Here is a 20,518-nt window from a genome sequence, read left to right on the forward strand (position 1 = left end):
GTTCATATTATTCTCTCTTTTATTTGCTACTCTGTTTATAAGGTAGACACTCATGGACACCTGCTTGCCATTCACTAAGCTGACATTATAACCAGGGGAAAGAGGTTCACCCCCCTCCACTATAATAAGCAATAAATACTTCACAATCTGGACTAGCAGACAATTTAACTGAGGGTTCTGCTCCTGCTTCCTCCTCTTCTTTATATCTGCAAAGATTAATCCTCAACTTCAAATAGCAGAGCAGAAACATGCCCTAGCAAAAAAAAAATTCTTCCAAGCCCACGTGACATTGCTTTCATCTTGATCCTATACCTTGACTGTTATAAGCTTAAGATGCCCTTAGCTATATCAGTATTAAAAATAAAAAATAAAAAAGTATGTTCCCCTTATTCTGTTTCCAAGGTTAGTATACTATTGGGCTTTGCTACCCATTATTTTGAAAATAAGTAAGGAAATACAGTGACCTGAAACAGAGACAATAGAGGCAGGTTAAGAATCAGCAGTGAGGTCTACAAATATGGACTGCACCACCAACTCAGTAATGGGGAAGGACCCTCCAATAGCATTGTGGAAATTAGGAATGCCTGTGTTATCTGTGAGGCTACCATTGTTTTTTTACAAAAACTCTACCATCTCCTCAATAGGCAGAAATTAGAGTAATGGAGAGTAATTAGCTTATTTATGTTTGGTTGCCCTGGGGCAAATCCTCAACCTTCTTAGCCCATGTTAATAAAAGTGGGCTGCTTTGGGATTTTAGTTTTAAAATAATGGTTAGAATGCAAAGGGAAAAAAAAAAGAAATCTGGGTTGGTTTGCTGATGTTTTAGAGTGAGAGTAAGCTTTCAGATTACCCAGTACAAACAGCCTGGTAATAATGCAAATCCTAAAACAAAATTAATGGAAGAGAGTAGCTTCTAGCTGTTTGCCCTGTACGGGCAGGAGAAAGAGAATATTGTTTTCACTATAAATAGAACTCACATTTGATACACAGTACTCACTGGAACTATTTCATAATGGCTTTAAAGCTTTTCTACAATAAACCTACTTATCTGACCTTTTGTGTTTTTGGACAGGCAGTCTTGAACTTTTGACCTTGCTGTTGAAGGAAGCCTGCCAGTTACTCTATTTTGTATGAATGCTGTATCCTCCTGTGCCATGCTAATGTTTATCTCAGGATGTATTTAACAAACCAAAAAGCTATTTGTGTGAATTTTGTTGCTACTTTATAGGAAGAGTACTGACTTATGTGTTTTATTTATTTATGTAATCAATGTATATCATCACCCATTCACCACACAATTCAGTACAATGTACATAATTATACATTTAACTATAATAATTTAATTAAAACAAATAATAAAAGAAGGCATAAAAACATAGACAAAGCCAGAAAATACTATATAACACCTGAAGTGCCAAGAAAAAACGATCCAATGGTCATTCCATGCCCAAGCCCAATGCTGAAGAAAAAAAACAGGCTTTAATGCCTTCCCAAAAAACAGACAGGGTCAGAGTCGGCTGGATTTCAGGCTGTTACAAAGGTAGGAGCAGCAGTAGAGAAATCCTATCTCCTAACTCCTTCTGCCAGAGGGCAATGCCCAAGCAGTGAGACCTGGAGCATGGCAAACCTGTCAGAACATGCAGGATGCATGGAAATAATCAAAATAGATAGTCCTACAAGTAGCCTAGCCTTGTGTGCTTTACCGATAATCTGCTAGTAGATTTAATTAAATGTTGGAATTATTAGCAGAGTAGTAGTAGCAGTTACATGTTTCTTTTGTTTTGCTGTGGTAATATTGCTGAATGCTACTCATGCAACGCCAGCTCCCATTTTGCAGCTTACAAAATGTATACTTTTCAAAACATTTAAAGAAATCTATCACAGCAGCAGCAGCAGCAGTTAGTGTACCTGGGAGATGTTAACTATCAGCTAATTGAAAAAAAAACTGATGAGTTGATTGTCCTATATCAGGGGTGTCAAACTTGCAACATCACATGACGTGTGGTGACGTATCACGACTTTTTTGCCATTGCCGACAATGAAGTGGGCGCGGTTTCGCTATGATGCATCTGGCCCGTGGGCTGGCAGTTTGACACCCCTGTCTTATATGCTTGATGCAGCATTTCTGAGTGAGAGCAGAATTCTCTGTTCTATTGGCTACTCAAATTATTCTCTTTTTTAAAAATAGTTTTTATTTTTCATTTTTCCAATGTACAAAACAATAAACATTTTCCTTTTTTTCTTTTTTTAAAAGTACTGTGTCATGTATCTCTTACAGTTATTTACATTTATTGCTATACATTTTTATTTCTCTGTTCTAACCAATTATACCACTTATCCCATACTTCATAAAATTCTGTTTCTTCCTTGCCTTTCATTTCTAGCGTATACATCTCGGCACATTCTAATATCTTATGGATAATCATATCATTAGCTGGTATATTTTCAAGTTTCCAGCATTGCGCATAGACAATACGTGTGCTGTTACTATGTGTACAATAATATATTGGAGTTGCTTCTTTATCTTTTGATTAATTATTCCTAATAAAAATAATTCAGCTTTAAATTCAATTTGTTCTCCTGTTATCTCCTGTAGCCATCTTCTTATCTGTTCCCAGTATTTCCTTGCTTTAGGACATTGCCACCACATGTGATAAAATGTTCCATCCTTATATTTACACTTCCAACAGTCCGGTTTCATATTTGTATACATCTTGGCCAATCTCGCCGGTGTTAGATGCCACCTATAAAGCATTTTGTACTGATTTTCTTTATATGCCATTGATAATGTTAATTTGCAGTTTTTGTTCCATACTTTTCCCCATTCTTCTAAATTTATATTTTGGCCTACATTCCGTGCCCATGCTATCATCGAACCTTTCACTATTTCTTCTTCCATTTCTACCTCTAATAAATATTTATATGCTTTTGTTAAAAAAAATTCTTCCTTGCCTATCAATATTCTATCCAATTGTTGTGGTACCCCTTGAATTCCATATTCTTCCATATCTTTTCTATATCTCGACTGTGTCTGTAAATATGGCCACCAGTCTATAATTATTCCCTGTTCTTTTCGTTTTTCCTTTGATTTAAGATTCCCCTGGCTATCTAATAATTATTTGTATCTTATCATCTTTTTTTATCCAATGTATTTGGGTAAATGGTTGCCTCCATTGGCGAGACCCAATTTGGTAATTTCATATAATGTTTCCTTTTGACCTTTTCCCATGTCCATATCAACACTTCTCTTATTTGATGTCGGTAAAAGTATGCATATGTCTTGTTACGTTTATCCCATAGGAAGGCATGCCAACCGGCCTGTAGATCATGTCCTTCAATCGTTAACACCCTTTTGTTGTCTAAATTTATCCAGTCCCTAATCCATAATAGCCCCGCTGCTTGATAATAAATTTCCCATTTTGGAAGTCCAAAGCCACCTCTGCTTCTATTATCTTGTAGTGTTTTAATATTTATCCATGCTTTCTTACCCAGCCAGATAAATTTTTTAATTATTTTATTTAGTTCTTCAAAAAATCTCTTCTTTAATTTTATAGGGACAGTCTGGAATAAATATAATAATTTTGGCAATATGTTCATTTTTATCACTGAAATCCTTCCTAATAATGATAACTGTAACTTTCTCCAAATCTCTAAATCTTTTTTCATTTGTTGTATCAATTTTTTGTAATTAATCAACTCTCTTTCACCAGTCCTACTGACCATCCAACTTGCAGAAGGACTGGTGAAAGAGAGTTGATTAAAATACATTGAAAAGAATACTTTGTAATTACAAAAAATTACAAAGTATTCTTTTCAATGTATTTTAATCAACTCTCTTTCACCAGTCCTTCTGCAAGTTGGATGGTCAGTAGTAATCAGCATGATCTACTAGTATTCTTACTACTGTGACCTTGAGATGAAATGGGAGAGAGAGAGAGAGGGAGAGAGTGCTCATTCCCATTGAATTCTCATTATTTTCTATGGACAGAACACTTGGAACATTTCAAGTTCTATTATGTGGAGGAAGTTCACTATGTTTTGTTTTTTGTTCCATCAAAGCACAACCAAATTGAAGGTTCCAATGGACCATTCTATGTAAGCTGTTTTGTTCTGAACTCAAAATAAACCAAATCTTTACTTTGTGCAAAACTCCAAGTGTAAACCTACTTTCTTAATGCATAATGGAATGTAAAGGGCAATTCATAATATTTCTAATTTAATAATATGGCTCAAAGATTGTAGAATTGCTTGTGGCTGATTTAATTAGGTCACCAGGAATTGCAAAGAAGCTTTTGCCACAGAAAGCTAGGAAATTCAAGATTCATATAGTTTATTTATTTTATTTAAATATGTATATTAATATAGGTGGAAGGTCCACTTAGGCCAACATATCTAACCACCTGCTCAGAGTAGGAATCCGAATTAAAGCTCCCAATTCTATGTCCCAACTCCAGTAGAAGAGAATACATTGCTAACCAAGTAATAACCCAGCCTCCCAAAAGAAGATCTGCATAAGAACATTATTCAAACAAGTACAAATGCACTGCAGCAACCCAGAACACCAGAAAAAGGAAACAGACTGCCTATACCAACATCTTCCAAGAAAATGGATACTTGCACAACTTTATCAAAAAGTGCTTGACCAGACTTCCAGTTTTGTGTCGCGGTGAGATGGGACACAGGAAGGAAGAGCTCTGCCTTCCGTGTCCGATTTTGACCTGCTGGGGGCCCTGAAAAGGGCTTAAAGCCGCCCCAAAGAGGCGATAAAGACGGAGGGATGCCTTGTCGATCACGGAGAGATAGTGGTCTCTCCATTCGATCCAAGGAAAGCCCTCTAAACTGGTAGGGGAAAGACTGGCCACACCTCTGCGGCCGGCCATTAGCTGCTGACAACCGAAGAACAAAAGCTTCAATTAGCACATCGTAAACAGCATGTTTGGACTGGGTGAGAATATTTGGACTGGGTAAGAATATTGATCCTTTCTTTATTATTTTACAACTGAATTTCCTGGGAAAGGCTCCCAAGAAGCTTAAAACATCTGGATGTGAACGGAAGTGGCATTTTAAATGTTTTATGGGAGACAGAAATACACAATACTGAAGTGAAAGTAATACAAAGCTGCAGTTTTGATAAATCTGAGAACTGAGATAAAAAAAACTATTGAGGTGAAATATAAAAAATAAGAAATCAACCCTTTGTTTTAATAGTGGAAAATGGACTTTGAATGACATCTAGTAGTGGATTTGAGTACAGCACTATAACTAGCTCCTTGCCTGCTTGGTGACTTTCAGCTTAAGGGAGAACAGCTGGCAATAAAGGAAAATATTTTGGCATATTTATCATCCTGACCTTCATGGAGTATAAATACCTACTGAGCTTAGACTTTTGAATCTCAAGAGCTAGTGGGAAAGAAAGAAAAAATTGACTTTTGAATATGTCTGGCTGCAGGGAGGTTGAACATTTTGAACACTGGGAACATTGTGGATTACAACCTTGCCTGACTGATAATTTTCAGGACACTTGAGACAAAGGATTACTATAAAATATTGCTATTAGGACTGGATTATAAAGGCTATATATATAAAGACCAGAAAACTAGAGGAAATTTTGTTCCACTCTTACTGAGACTGATGATAATAGAGGATTTCTAGGAATGATGCCTTAAGAAAAAAACAAATACTTTTCTCTATGCTACAGCAAATTCATCAAATAATTCTTGCACATAAAGAGAAACCATAATTAGACTAAAAATAACCTAGATGATATAAAGGATCAAATCTCCAAACTGAAGCTACAACTGGAAAGCTCCCAGACAACGACTACAAAGCATGAACAAATAAACCAGAAATCAGAGGGTAAATCAGAAGAAATGGACCTAGAGATGGAGGAGATAGAAGAAGGGAAATGTGGACTGCCATACACAAATAAAATACTGCAAGACCCACCTATAACAATGAAAATACAAAAGACCTTTTACTCCTTTCTCCAAAATACACCTCATGACAAGGAAGAAGATTCTAGAAAATGGAACATAGAGTGGGCAGGGGAAATGTCTAGGGAATGTGGATAGGCGGAGTTCCTCCCCAAAAATACTCTACCTAAATTGTCTTTTTCATGCCAAGCAGCTTTCACAAAAATAGAAAGAAAATTCTTGGGTGATTTAATTACCTTGGCCTGGAAAGCTGCTTGGCAAAGAAAGAAAGTGAGAGTTAGACTTAAAAAACAGAGGATTTGATCTATCAGAGGGGGCACTATCTGTTTAATATACCTGTTTGAATATGATTAAAAGAACAGATGACCCTTAGATATAACTAGATCAGTGATGGCGAACCTTTTAGAGACTGAGTGCCCAAACTGCAACCCAAAACCCACTTATTCATTGCCGGGTGCCAGGTGGGCCTGACCCACTGGGTGGGTGTGGCTGTGGTGGTCATGACAGACTGGGTAGGTGTGGCCAAGGTGGGCATGGTCACCTCTATTTTTTTCGTGGGGAGGGATGCCTGTGGGGGCCGGGCAGGGTTAGGGGAGATCCAGGGGGTCTCTGGCAGGTGGGGCGGTGGCCAGGAGGCTCATCCTGTGGGGTGAGGTGAGGCAAGGCAGGGTAGGGATGCCATTGTCGCAGGGCAAGGCGAGGCAACGGGGCCATAGCCTGCCGGCCCCTCAACTGGTGCACTCTGGGGCTCTGCAGCCCACTGCCAGCAGTTCAGAGAAGCCGCCTCTGAGCTGGATGGCTGGCCGACAGCTGAGGAGGCGATGCAGTGGGTCATGCCCGGGAAAAGGAGAGCATGCGAGGCCAGGAGGGATGGGACCGGGGGGGGGGGAGGCAGTCAAAATAAGTATTTATTTTTATTCGTTTATATATCAAACTTCTTAACTGTCTATCTCCCTCAGAGAGGGGCTCTATTTAAAATATACAAATAGCTCAGATCTTGGGCAAAGGGAAATTCTTTGAACATAAACATTCATTTTCACTTGTCAATCAGACCATTTTAAGGTCTTGTATTTCACTGGCATTTTTGCAGCCTGTACATGATAGAGGCTCACATGACTGAATACTTCTCTAAACGTACATATACCAAATCACACTACAAAAAGCAAACTAAGCCTAAAAATCCACAACAAACTAGATATTAGGGAAGGCAGTTCCAGCATTGTTATTGTCCTTTTAGAAGCTCATTTTCCATGTACAAGGAACATTTAAATTTAAACTGCCACTGTCTATTGTACACTGATACAATACAAAGATATTTTCCTGGGTAATTATATTATCCAAACACTAAAAGATGCTTCCAAGGTTTACTGAACTTTACATATACCATTTTAGAAACAAGACAATGTGAATATGGGTGTTCTGGAAGCCTGTTGAAAACAGTAAGAGTCATTGCAGTATTTGCAACCAGCCATGTCCTGGATTGTAGCTATTTCCACTAACAAACAACGGCATTCTTACTAAATTAGTACTGAACCTTGGAAAGTTATTCTTCCATAAATGCAACTGCTCAATAGACATCTGATGAGGATGAGTCTGCCTACTGGGATGAGGTGGAGCGATTGCTCTTGTGGTGCAGAGACAATGATTTGGTTCTCAAAACCACTAAGACCAAGGAACTTATAGTAGATTACAGGAGGAATAGATCGGACATTCAGCCCCTGATCATCAGCAGAGACTATATGGAGCAGGTGGCCAGCTTTAGATTTCTGGGTATTACCATAAAGGAGGACCTGACCTGGAATGCTCATGTTATAGCATTGGTTAAGAAGGCCCAGCAGAGATTATATTTCTTGAGACTTCTCAGGAAACAACAACTGAATGAAAAACTGCTGGTGACCTTCTACCTTTGCTCCATAGAGAGCATTGTAACCTACTGCATTTGCGTGTGGTTTGCCAACTGCACAGTAGCAGATAGGAAGTGCTCCAGAGGGTCATTACCGTTGCCCAGAGGATTATTGGCTGCCCTCTCCTCCCCACCCTGGACAAACTGTACAGTTCTCAGTGCCTTAGGAAAGTTCAAAACATTCTTAAAGACTCATCCCATCCTGGACATTCTGTTTTTTTAACTATTAACATCTGGCAGATGGTACAGGATAATAAAAACAAAGATAAATAGGCTGAAAAATAGTTTTTATCCCAGAACTGTAACTATATTAAATACTACTGTATAGTGCAACATTGAAGTGCAATATTAGGGACAGTGCAATGGTGAATAGAATGTGAAGGATGTGCCGGCAGTGCTTTTTTTCTAAAAAAAAAAAAAAAAAAGGTGCCGGAACTCACACACATCATACAGCCCGCCTTGCCTACCCTACAAGGTTCCATCCCAAAAAGGTGCCGGAACTCCGTTCTGGGCATTCTATGAGAAAAAAAGCCCTGGATGTACGTATATAATCTGTGTTTTTATTTGTGGTTCTTACTTGTGTGTAGTGTGCACTGTGGACAGCACTTAATTTCGTTGTGAGTTACACAATGACAATAATAATAATAATAATAATAATAATAATAATAATAATAATAATAATAATAATAATAATAATAATAATAATAATAATAATAAAGTTGGAAGGGACCTCGGAGGTCATCTAGTCCAACCTCCTGCTCAGGCAGGAAACCCTATACCATTTCAGACAAATGGCTGTCCAGTCTCTTCTTAAAAACTTCCAGTGTTGGAGCATTCACCGCTTCTGGAGGCAGGTTGTTCCATTGGTTAATTGTTCTAACTGTCAAGAAGTTTCTTCTTAGTTCTAGGTTGCTTCTCTCCTTGATTAGTTTCCATCCATTGCTTCTTGTCCTGCCTTCAGGCGCTTTGGAGAATAGCTTGACTCCCTCTTCTTTGTGGCAGCCCCTGAGATATTGGAATACTGCTATCATGTCCCCCCTCGTCCTTCTCTTCATTAAACTAGACATACCCAATTCCAGCAGCCGTTCCTTATATGCTTTGGCCTCCAGTCCCCTAATCATCTTTAGATATTCCATTCTATCATAAATATTTCCTTATCTTAATTGACCTGATACATGTTATAGTGGCCAAATTCAAAATGATGACAGCTATTTTTATGTAATGTTATCTTTTTAAATATCTGAAAATTATTAGCCTTTCTGTTTTTATTTTCTTTATAAGACAATATTTAACTTCTTCAAATTATCCTTTACAGGAATATCCTATGTTCTAAATATTATTGTATCTCTCCAGTTATCTCAATTATTCATTTACTTTGCTTGTCTATGGTGAATTTGGGACAAGCCTAGCAGCGAAGACTTTATATCTTCCTGCAATTATTGCCTATTGTGCAGAAATGTATAGTGAAGATGCTGAAGGGTCTAGAATTTCTAAGTAGTCTACATCCATTCAGCAAATCATATTTTCAGCAAAACTCACCTGCATGGTACCACAAAAATTATGTGGAAAAATATTTATTCATCTAAATGTTCTAAATTCTACTAAATGATCTATTAAATGTACAGTGCTTAAACTGGACTCATTTCAAGATGCAAGTGATACCACATAACTATACCTACTTGAGTTAGCTGGATACCTCACACTGGCCTTTCTATCACCCTGCTTTCCATAATTCCCTGCCTTCAAAAGTGAGTGACAGACACACTGATGAGATCTCAGTTTCTAAGAAGTAGATTTTTCAAAAGCAAAATTGATCCTGGGCACTTATCCTCTGTTGAAATTAATAGATGTCAAGTTCTCAAGTGTCACTCTGGCATCAAAATCGCCATATCCACACAACCCATATAATAATGCAGACGTCTTCATTAAAAACATATAATCACAGTGTCTCTGGATTTAAAGGAAGTATATCAAGAGCACCAAATCAAATTTGTCCAGACTATCTGCTATTCTTCCGACTTTCCTGCCAATATGGCCAATATGAGAAAAATATTTTAAAGTATAGAGCACAGCACTGACTTGAAAGCATCACTGGAGGTGGAAATCAGCAGTCCGGGCTGGACCCATCTGACCTTGTGAACCTCTGGATATCTGTCCAACCATACTGACCTCTGTCATCCAGTCTGTTCTAATAAAGCAGGTGCCCTCTCTTCATACAGAGACACATCAAACACATCTTTTAAGCATACTGGAAATTTAACATGCAACCAACCAACAATAAACATATAATTAAACTGAAATATTTAAGTTTTTTTAAAAAAATACCTGTGAAAATTAGTTTGAGCTTGACATTAAAAAAAAAGTGTCCCATGGAACTCATTCCTAAGGCTGGATACTTTTTATAGTTTGTAAAAAAAAATTCTCTCATAGAAAGAACAGAGAGAAAGATCTCCTCCAGTGATTTTAATACAAGGGCAGATTATACTGGATGACCCAATTATAAAAAAATGAAAGAGGTTTTTTTTCTTCCAATCTCAACATAATTTATCATTTCAAAAATAACACTTTTATGCAAAATATCCCTAAATAAGATGTTCTTTATTCGCTGTAGTTTTGTTTTTCTGTACTGTTTCTAGTTCAAGAGTACCATTTTGATGCTCAATGTCCAAAATTGGACATAGCTTTCAAGATTATACCCTACGTTATGTAAAGCCATAACAAACTGGCAGTTTTATTTTGATGCCTTCCTCAACAAATTCCAGCTAATTAAGGGCTATGGAGTAAGAGAATTGAAAATGACTAGCTGCTGGGCAACCCATCTCTCCACTTTAGAGGAGTGGGGCAGTGATTGGAACTGACATATATAGGGCAAGTGGCAAAGAAGCAAGTAAGACCTCATTCAGTCTCTCTCATCATTTTCTGGATGCTACAATGAGAGAGAAAAAACATGGTGATTGTGTTAAAGATAAATACTATTACAGAACACTGCAAACATGGCCCCCTTTCCCCCCCCCCAAAATAAAATTCTGCTCTCCTTTCATTTTTCTTGTTACAAGCCTGGAGAGAACTTCATGGAAAAACAATGGTGAGGAGAATTGATGGCCCTGAAAAAAAAACCCCAAGTATTAATGGAAAAGAAATTGAAGCAAGAGTGGCTGACTAGAAACCAAGGAGAAGGGGAAAGCGCCTGTGTATTCCAATACTCCGCAGATGCATTACTGATCATACTCACTGGTCACCTGACTTCAGTTCCAAACTAATAATTGGCCAAATATTAGAAATTTTATATATCTCGAAACTTCAGTGAAATGGGGTCAGTTTAAGGAGGCTTTCATGTCTCGTGACAACTTAAGCCTGTCTCATTCATGGGCCGGAGAGGAGATGAAGACAGGACAGCATGACCAGGAAGAGAGGCCACAATAGCCAGGGGCAAGTGCAAGAGGAGACAGGGCCTAAGTAAATGGTAATGGGCACACCAGGTGGCTTTGGGGATAATCACCATTTCTTCCCCAGAAAAGCAGCATTAGTGGTAGTTTACAAGAGCCAGACTGCTACCCATTGCTTTTCCACATGGATAGGTATAATGTTAGTGCACCTTCATCAAACCCAGAAAAGGGAGAAGACTGACAAGGAGGTATACTAACATTTAAAATAAAATTATCTATTGAGAGATGCTTGTTGCTTTATGTTGTTATCAAACATCCCTTCAACATATAGTAATGCAGTCCCCTCTGCATCTAAATTTCTATACTCCCGCTCTGTAGCTGTTAGATGAGGCAAGAAGAGTTTGAAACTGGCAATATATCTATCATAAGAGAGAAAAAGGGCTCTGAAATAAGCAGCCTTAATCAGAAATGTAGAGAAGACCTTATATGAATGAAGGCAACTATACATGTTCCCGGATAATGATGTGAGATTGAATTTGGGTCGGTCACTGGGACCAGAGATAGAAGACCTTATACAGTATTCTCACAAGACCATCTTTCTACCCTTCTTCTGTTCACCCCTGGATCTGCGGCAGTGGTGGGATTCAAATACGAGAACAACCGGTTCTCTGTGTGGATGCCGCTTCCAGAAGTCCATTCTGGACCTGGGCAACAAAAAATTAGCTACTGGTTCTGCCGAAGTGGTGCAAACTGGCTGAATCCCACCACTGATCTGTGAACATATAATTATATTAACATATACTATCCAAACATATTCTTTGGGCAGCCCATTAAGAGCTATCTGCACACAGCCAAATCTTGTTCCATATGCTGAGCCACAAAGTACTTTTGGAGAGATTATAAAGGAGGCAGCAGGCATTACTTGTTTCTATGTGCATGTAGAATGATTCCGTGGCTCACTCTAATGCAGGGGTCTTCAAACTTGGCCCTTTTATGATTTGTGGACTTCAACTCCCAGAATTCCTCAACCAGGCATGCTGGCTGAGGAATCCTAGGAGTTGAAGTCCACAAGTCATAAAAGGGCCAAGTTTGAAGATCCCTGCTCTAATGGATGAAGGAATATAGTGAAGACCTGGTGGCCAAATAAGCAAGATCCATTGAAAAACTGATTGGGTCCGTCAGGAATTTATATTTTTTGATGTAGTTAATTGGAAAGGAAACAATCAGTGCCAAAGAAAAGGAAGCCTCTGAAGTGTATGGAAAATTAAAAATCTCTCAGGCACTGAACCGCTTGAGGAAAGAGTTTTAGTAGAAGGTTCTAATCAATGTCTTTAGGATCAGTGGCATTGTTAACTCCCTCACCAGCGCTTTGATTTTAGGAAAAGGATCTGTTCTTAGTAAAGAGACAGGAGATAAAGCTGGAGCTGAACTGGCATCAAATGTTCAAAAGGAGGGATCAGTTCTGGCATTTCTGCTTCCTGCCGCTGCCTTTGGAGTGCCTGCTTTGCATGGAGATTTATGAGAGCATCTGGATTCAACTGAGTTAGGACAATAAGAACATGCAAATCAGTGTTGCTAAGCAAACAGCAGCATAACTTAAATTTCTTGATAAATTATGAGTTGATCTTCCTAAGCAGCCTTCTGGAAAGCCAAACAATTTGGCCAACACAGATATCTGTTTTCTGCCAGTGAGGTGTCCTTGGCAACATTTACCATAGCATGAGTAAGACATTTCTGTCATTCAGACAATGAACTGGTGTGATAACTTATCTCTCAAGGTCGTAATGTGTAGATCTGCCTTCTGCAATATCCAGCAGCAGAGATGGGTACCATCTCCACCTACATAAAGCAAATTGAGATGCTCTCCGTTTAATCAACCATTTTTTAACAGTGGGCCAATATGGGTTTTATATCCCATCAGACAGAAAAAGTGCAAAGGAGACAAGCAACAATATCTGAAAAAGATCCTCTATATCTCAACCCTTCATTTCCTCCTTCTTAACACTCAGGAAAGCTAAGGAAAGTTTCACATTCATTAATGGATGAAACCACTGACTGAAGGTAAAAAGCTTATTTAGCTGGCTAACCTGAGCCAATGCTTTCAATTTGCTTCCAATCTGTTTCTATGAGATGCTCCTTACTTTGCAGTAGTCTTGTTTGGGTAATGCTGACTCAGTCTTTCATAAATGTAATATTTAAAGCCAGATGGGCATCTTGTCTCACAGGGAACATTCTCAATCAGATTACCTGTTAATTTACTTGCCAAGTCACTGCCATTTTATTTTCTAAATAAAAAATCTATACATCAGCCAAATCAATGGAGACTTAAAGCATTGTGGTCTGCATAAAGTCAAGCTTTTAATCGAATTTGGGGAAGCCAATAAGATGATCAGGCCCATCATCTCTTTTAATTATGCCTGATTTTCATGAAAGGCACTGTAACTACAGCTACTTCCAAGTTCAGCTGGAGATAGTCTGCTGAACACCTTGAACAATCTCCCTCACTGTCTGTGCCTCGAAATGCACTAGATATGAATCTGAATTATATGCATTCTGGTGTTGCTGACAGATTTCTTCCCCTTCCCATAGAGTAGAAATGTTTTTATTTTGGCCAACGGAAGGTCATTAATTCTTTTAACAAACTCTCACTCTCCCCAACTGTCTTCAAACTTCAAAGGCATGCTTTGTTTGATGAAGTTTCATACAAAACACTTAAAAGCAATCAGCCCCCTCCCTCTATAAATAGACAAAGCAGGAAATGGCTATATTGCTCCACTTTGTATTTTTCTAAGTACTTGTCTGACACCTTTAATAAGTGGATGAGGCTTTTGCATGTGCACTGCACACGCATAGACGTTTGTCCCAACTTTTGCAGTTCCAGGAACTGACTTGATATTCATTGCCATCAAGTTAAGGTAACTGGGTATGTCTAGCCTAAGGAAGAGAAGGTAGAGGTAACTTGTCTTCTGGGACTTGAAGGGTTTCACAGAAAAGGAGGGGTCAACTTATTCTCCAAAGCACCTGAAGGTAGGATAAGAAGAAATAAGTGGAAGCTCATCAAAGAGAGATCCAACCTAGAAGTTTCCTGACAGTGAGAACAATTAACCAATGGAACAGCTTGCCTCCTGGAATTGTGAGTACTCCATCTCTGAAGTTTTTCAAGAAAAGATTGAGCAACCATTTATCTTGGGCAGGACGTTGGACTAGAAGGTCCAATCTGAGGTCCTTTCCAGCCCTATGATTCTCCTCTCCTCTCTTCTACCCAACCCTATCCTACCCTACCCTACCCTATTCTATTCTTGTTTATTCCCAGTGATACTTGGATTTCTTTCTCTGGTTGTTCAGCTCTTCCAATGATACATTCATTGCTACCATAACTGCTGCTGGTCATCCTTGTCTGTTTTCTTCCAAATTTCAGAACCTTCTTCAGAGAAGGAGATCTTCACATCATGTGTCCTGATCCTGGAATTATTGCCAAATTTATTTTGCATTGCTACTATTTTGCAAAGTGCCTCATTAAGATGAAGTGTGACCACCATGCACAACACAAGAAAGAAAAGCTTTCTGTTCAAACCTGAAGAGATTCTTCTATACTCTGTTCTTTCTCAAAGCAATGAAAACTGCCTGGGTGATAGGAACTGAGATGAGATGCAAACTGTCTGGGAGATATTAAGACTGACTAGTGTGATCATAATTTGGAAAAGGCGACATTAGCTAAATTAAGGAGGGAGAAACAACTGGACAAAATCTACACAGCAGGGAAAAACCTGGCCTGACCATGCTATGGCATTCACCAACTGATCCTAAACATTAGTTTTGCAATGTTTCTAGATCAATATTAGGAATATGAGCCAGGAAATTTGATTCCAATTCAGCTGGATATGCTAGATGATTTTAAACAAGCCATCAAGTTCTTGATCTTATCTGCTCACATCCCGCTTTGTGCATTGCAACATATACACACAGCATCTACCTTCTCAGGTTAGTATAAAGATTTGTGAAATAATGTACGCAAGACATCTTGAAGTAGGGATCTGCAGAAATTTAAATCACGAGTGGGAGAAGTTCTTAAGATCCAGTGTGGCTGGAACTATCAATGACATCTTATAGAAGCTACCTCTTTTCTTGACCCCGTATGGTCACCACGTAGTGCAAGGAGAATATATATTTGAATTCAGGAGCTGTTATTTCTAAAAACCGCAAGGCGATCATGCAAGACCAGAAAAAGGCATGGTTTCTTTAAGATGCCAGTGAGAAAAATAGATCATGCCCATGCCAGATCTGAAGCATCTTTCCTGCCTTAAATCCAAATACTTGCATATTTTTACTCTGAAACCTTTCAAGTGCTTTATAAAATGCCAGTAATAACAGTACATATTGTGATTGCTGTTACCTGTCTTGTTGTTATCATTACCATTTCACAAAAGTATACTAAATACATCTAGCACAATCTAGCACAATGAATAGGGTTTTGTGAGATTTCGAAAAGGTTATTTTTCAAAATAATCTTGTAGATCAGAAACTTATTCTTCTACTGAAGAACAGAATTCTGTGATCAGAAATTTATTCTTGTACTAACTAAGCAGATGCTTTATCACTGATCTATGGCCCTTTCCCAAACCACCAGAACCCTATAGTTATATTAAAATATATTTTTTCTCATCACTTTCCAATAAATTCTGTATACATTATATATGGTCTTATAATCCCATAATGTTTTCCTCATTCTGCTACCTCATTTCATTGGGAGAAGATCCAGTTTCTGAGAAATTAACAACATAACCCACCCTGTTAACTCAGACACAAACTCTGTTTAGACTTGACAGCTGGATAATCTGTATAAAATTGCAGGCTAAATCCTAATTCTTGACATAGCATGAAGATCTTTCACTGCAGGAGCACAGAAATCTGTCTGCATGTGGAAATCCATGTAGGAAAAAAAATTCCTCCTGGCATGAAAACTGGAGTTGTACATTCCATTAATCTGGAGAACAGCTCATGTCCTAATTGATATGGGTGTGTAATAAGAGAGAGAAATTGCTCTGGGTTCAGAGGGATGGTTCAGAGATAATCCTTGAAGCACAAGAAACTTGGGGCTGAAAAAGGAAACATGAAACTGACAGAAAGACTATCTTGGAAAAAATGGAGTGAAGAAAGTATATAATTTAGGGAGTCTTCCAATGTAAAAAAGGGAGAAAAGAGCTATGGAAGAAAGAAAAGAAGAGGTCGCAGGAAAAAAAATGGCTTCCTTGCATGGACTTTAATGATCTGCTACTGGAATGCATATATTTATCTTGCCTCGTTTTGCTAGGACCTGCTCTTCCTTTTTATGACTCTAATTCAGTGTCTGGGTTTCCATACGTCTTCTTAGAGGTACAGCCCATTGCCTTTATGGGCGCATTTTACTGAGCATCCATAGACTTCACACAATTAACTTAGAAGGGCTTGAAGTAGTACAAAGAAACATATGCCCTCATCATCAACTCAAAGCAGCTTTTTTTGCTTGTTTGTTTTTGGTTTCTCAGTATATTGGGGAGGGAGAAAGAAGGGGCAACTGTCAGAATGAAAATCCTTGCCAACAGAAAGAACTTTTGTTTTACTCTTTCTGACTTGGGGTATGTTACTTTGTTTTAAAAGGTATAGGATGTGTGAGCAGAAAACTGTTAGGTAAAAATGGAAGAGAGACAAATAAATCACTATTCTTCCTTGTAATTCCAAGAGGATTTTAATGTGAAAAAAAAGAATGATAAAATATAATACAGGGCTAGAACATTCTAATAACAAGCATGGTAAAAATGCTTTCAAAATGTTTTGTTGTTCAGTCACTAAGTTGTGTCCTACTCTTCACTACCCCATGGATCATAGCATACCAGCCCCCCCCCCGTCCTCCACTTTCTCCTTGAGTCTACTCATATTCATGCTTATTGTGTTGATGACACTATCCAACCATCTCATCCTCCACCTTCCCATTCTCCTTTTGCCTTCAATCTTTCCCAACATCAGGATCTTTTCCAACGAGTCCTCTCTTCTCATTTGATGGCCAAAGTATTTGAGCTTCAGCTTCAAAAGTGCCCCCCTTGAAATCAATACAGTTTACTTTCGAGTAGTAAAATTACATTGCATCTCTCTTTCCAATGAGCATTTCATCACATTTTACCTATGCTATGTCTAGGATGCTTCTCTGTAATTTAATAGACCAGCCCCTCTTTTCTTTAAGCTGTCAGTTCTCAAGTCTACCTTGAGAAGCAAGAAGCAAGTAGCTTAAATTACTAGGAAATACAAACCCAAGAGTCACATAGGCCACCAGGTCCTACCTCTTGCTCAGCACAGGAATGCAAATTAAGATATTCTAAAAAAATCTCTCTACCCTGCAACATTGTTTTCACAGTTTTCAACAGAAGGCCTCAGTCTTTAATCAGAAGAAGATTGCCTCTGAGCATATATATTTTAGGTGTATACTCATGACCTCCTCATATCATTAAGGGTGCAGCCTCAGCTCATTTTTCATGCACACCTAAGCTCAAGCACCTCTATTTAGAATCTGTGCTATCTTTCATTCCTTTATGACTCTAATATCCACTGAGAAAAACAAATACTTATTTTTTTTTCATTGTTGTTTTTTAAGTGAATCCAATAAATAAATGTGTATTCCCCCCCTTCATTATTTGTTTTCGTTCTGTGCAGAGTTTTATTGCAACAAGAACAAGCTACAGAACCAATTTTAATAATGAACTGAACACAGGGAGATCTTTGGTTTTCTGTCCTTAACTACTACACTACCACTTCTGGTTCTTTGGTGTTATTATTCCCAACCACCTGTTTCTCTCCCTCTTTGATAGATGCAGAAATCCTGATCAACCTTCTCTACCAGAAGCACACTACAATATGAGATATAATATAGCCATTCCAATCTCATTTCCTTCAATGAAAAATGAAAGTGATGCTTTTGGGAATAATTCACTTGAGGGAAAGTTCTCCTGCCACTGAAATAGGCTGAAGTAATACAACCTATAAAGACTTTTTAGAAAGTTGCTGAAATGCAAATAAAGCTCTATTTCAATATGGGGAACAGTCATTTGTACATGAGTATCATACTCAAATTATTTCTTTACCAAACATACTCTGAAGGGAAAAAAAGAGACAATAATTATAAGACGTAACAGGGGAGAAAAATGGAATGAAAAATTGAGTCTGGGCTATAAAAATAAGTAAGTTTGCTACTTGCAGAAGGCTTATTACATTAATTAAACATTATTACGGGGAATAAGCTGGAGAGGGCGTTCAGTCTGAATCTTTTATATTGCTGGAGGCTGCAGTTATTCTGTGATATTAATCTTCTAAAGCATTTTAAATGTTAAAGAGGAAAACACTGGAAATAGGAAATAGTTTCTCCAACTGCACTTCTACAGAGACCCTAACTTTGGGACAACCTAAAACACACATTAGAGGCCCAGACAGCAGTCTCAATTTGTTTCTAAACATAACAGTTCAACAAAAAATGTGGCCATGGAAACTTTAAATAGAACTTAGGGCCAAAGCCAACACGTGTATCAGCTTAGCAAAATCAGGGCTACTCTGAAATGGAAACAAAACCTACCCCCTTTCCTGCCTTACTACCACTGTCACCCTCTTTGCTACTTTAATTACTTTTCCCGGGTCTGGCTTCCATTCTGAAAATAGAGAAAAGAAGAATTCCATTCCCACTTCAAAGCCAAACCTGAGCTTATCTGGCTCAGTTCTTTAGGAAGAGTGTAAACTTCTGTGCAAAATGTTGATAAAAAATCTTGTTCTAGTGGTTAAGGCACCAGGCTTAATGTTGATAAAAAATCTTGTTCTAGTGGTTAAGGCACCAGGCTAGAAAGGGGGATCCCATGGGCCGCACAAACAAGTGAAGCCCCATTGGCAGGATGCAGGCAGCACATGAAACCATGCCCCCTCCAGGCCACGGAAAAATCTTTCTCCATAGAACCGGTCCCTGGTGCCCAAAAGGTTGGGGGCCTCTGATTTACAGAATTACAAAATATAAAATTGTTTGGAAGCTAGCATTACAAACAAAGGCTGATGCTTAACCACCTAAAAGACAAATTAATTAGCGGCACTCAATTTGTATTGGGCCACTTTTTCATCTTTTCTGTTCTGCTCGGCAGGAAACACTATCCTTCAATTCTAGAGCCTTATAAATCAGTAAATCTAGTTGTTACCACCAACATATAGCTTACCAGGGAGAATGAGTGGTTACAAAACACTTCTCTATTAGTCCAGACCCACTAATGGGGGATGGGGGATGGGAATCAATTGGATTTATTGAATATGCATGATCCTTGGGTACAGATGTAGTGATCAGGACTAATGCCTTAGCAATAAAATCAAATTGTGTGAAATATTTCCCTCAAACAGCAGGACCACTTCTAGTAAATCCTCAGATTTGTGGTATATGAAATTTTAATGCCTGTTCATGGAAATTAGGCAAACATTTCTTTGAAGCTAACAAATGTCTCCTCTTCTTTCTATGTCCAATGGGGAGAAGGAAAAGATAAATCCTGGAGACTGTTGAACGAGATGAAGAATGAACAAACAGACTTTTAACTAGCGGACAAACTTAGATCCTCCACACTGCACAAGGACTCATATTGGGAAGGCTTTATTGTGTTCACACAGTCTTTAAAAGACAGTCCTTTGTCTGACAACACAAGTCTTCAATGCAAATATCAGGGGCTTACAGAGGCCCAGGCAAGTTGTATCCTCAAGGGAAAATTGACAATGTGCATAGCAGAACAGCAAACGATCTCCTTAGTTCCACACTGAAGGAGGATTCACATGCAAGGGAATGCACAGAAAGCAGAAGCCAAAACAAGCATCCACACTATTCAAAGTGAGACTTTGATGTTCAAATCAATACCAACTCACCCAGATAAAAACAAACGCACTATTCCATTTTCTTAGCACATAAGAACCTGCAGATAAACTGAATGCACAGGGCCCATGGACAGTTAACACATGATTTCAATTTCCTCTCTGATGTGCAAGTATCCCTCCTGCAACAAGTGCTTGACTTGAATCATCGTTTCACAACGTTCACAAATGAGAGATGGTACGCTACAGTTATAAGGGCTAAGGACTAAGAACAGGGAGACACAAATTCAGATTCCTGTTCTCATTCCATAACTTTGGACCAATTGTTATAGGGCAGTGGTGAAGACATAATAATAGGTGGTATGTATATGTAATGAAAACATATATTAAGAGAATCATACCACATATTGATTTACACCATATACCTATGAATTCATATCTGT

At 38.4% G+C, this 20,518-nt stretch overlaps 1 protein-coding gene across 1 annotated transcript in view; it reads right to left on the bottom strand.

Moving 5' to 3' along the window:
* NRP2 (neuropilin 2) overlaps nucleotides 1-20,518 on the bottom strand; it is a 159,256-nt gene that overhangs the window by 46,482 nt on the left and 92,256 nt on the right. The gene's annotated exons all lie outside the window — the stretch shown is intronic.

Source organism: Protobothrops mucrosquamatus, unplaced genomic scaffold (genome assembly GCF_001527695.2).
Source record: "Protobothrops mucrosquamatus isolate PMUCROS unplaced genomic scaffold, P.Mucros_1.0 scaffold_9, whole genome shotgun sequence".
Taxonomy (NCBI): domain Eukaryota; kingdom Metazoa; phylum Chordata; class Lepidosauria; order Squamata; family Viperidae; genus Protobothrops; species Protobothrops mucrosquamatus.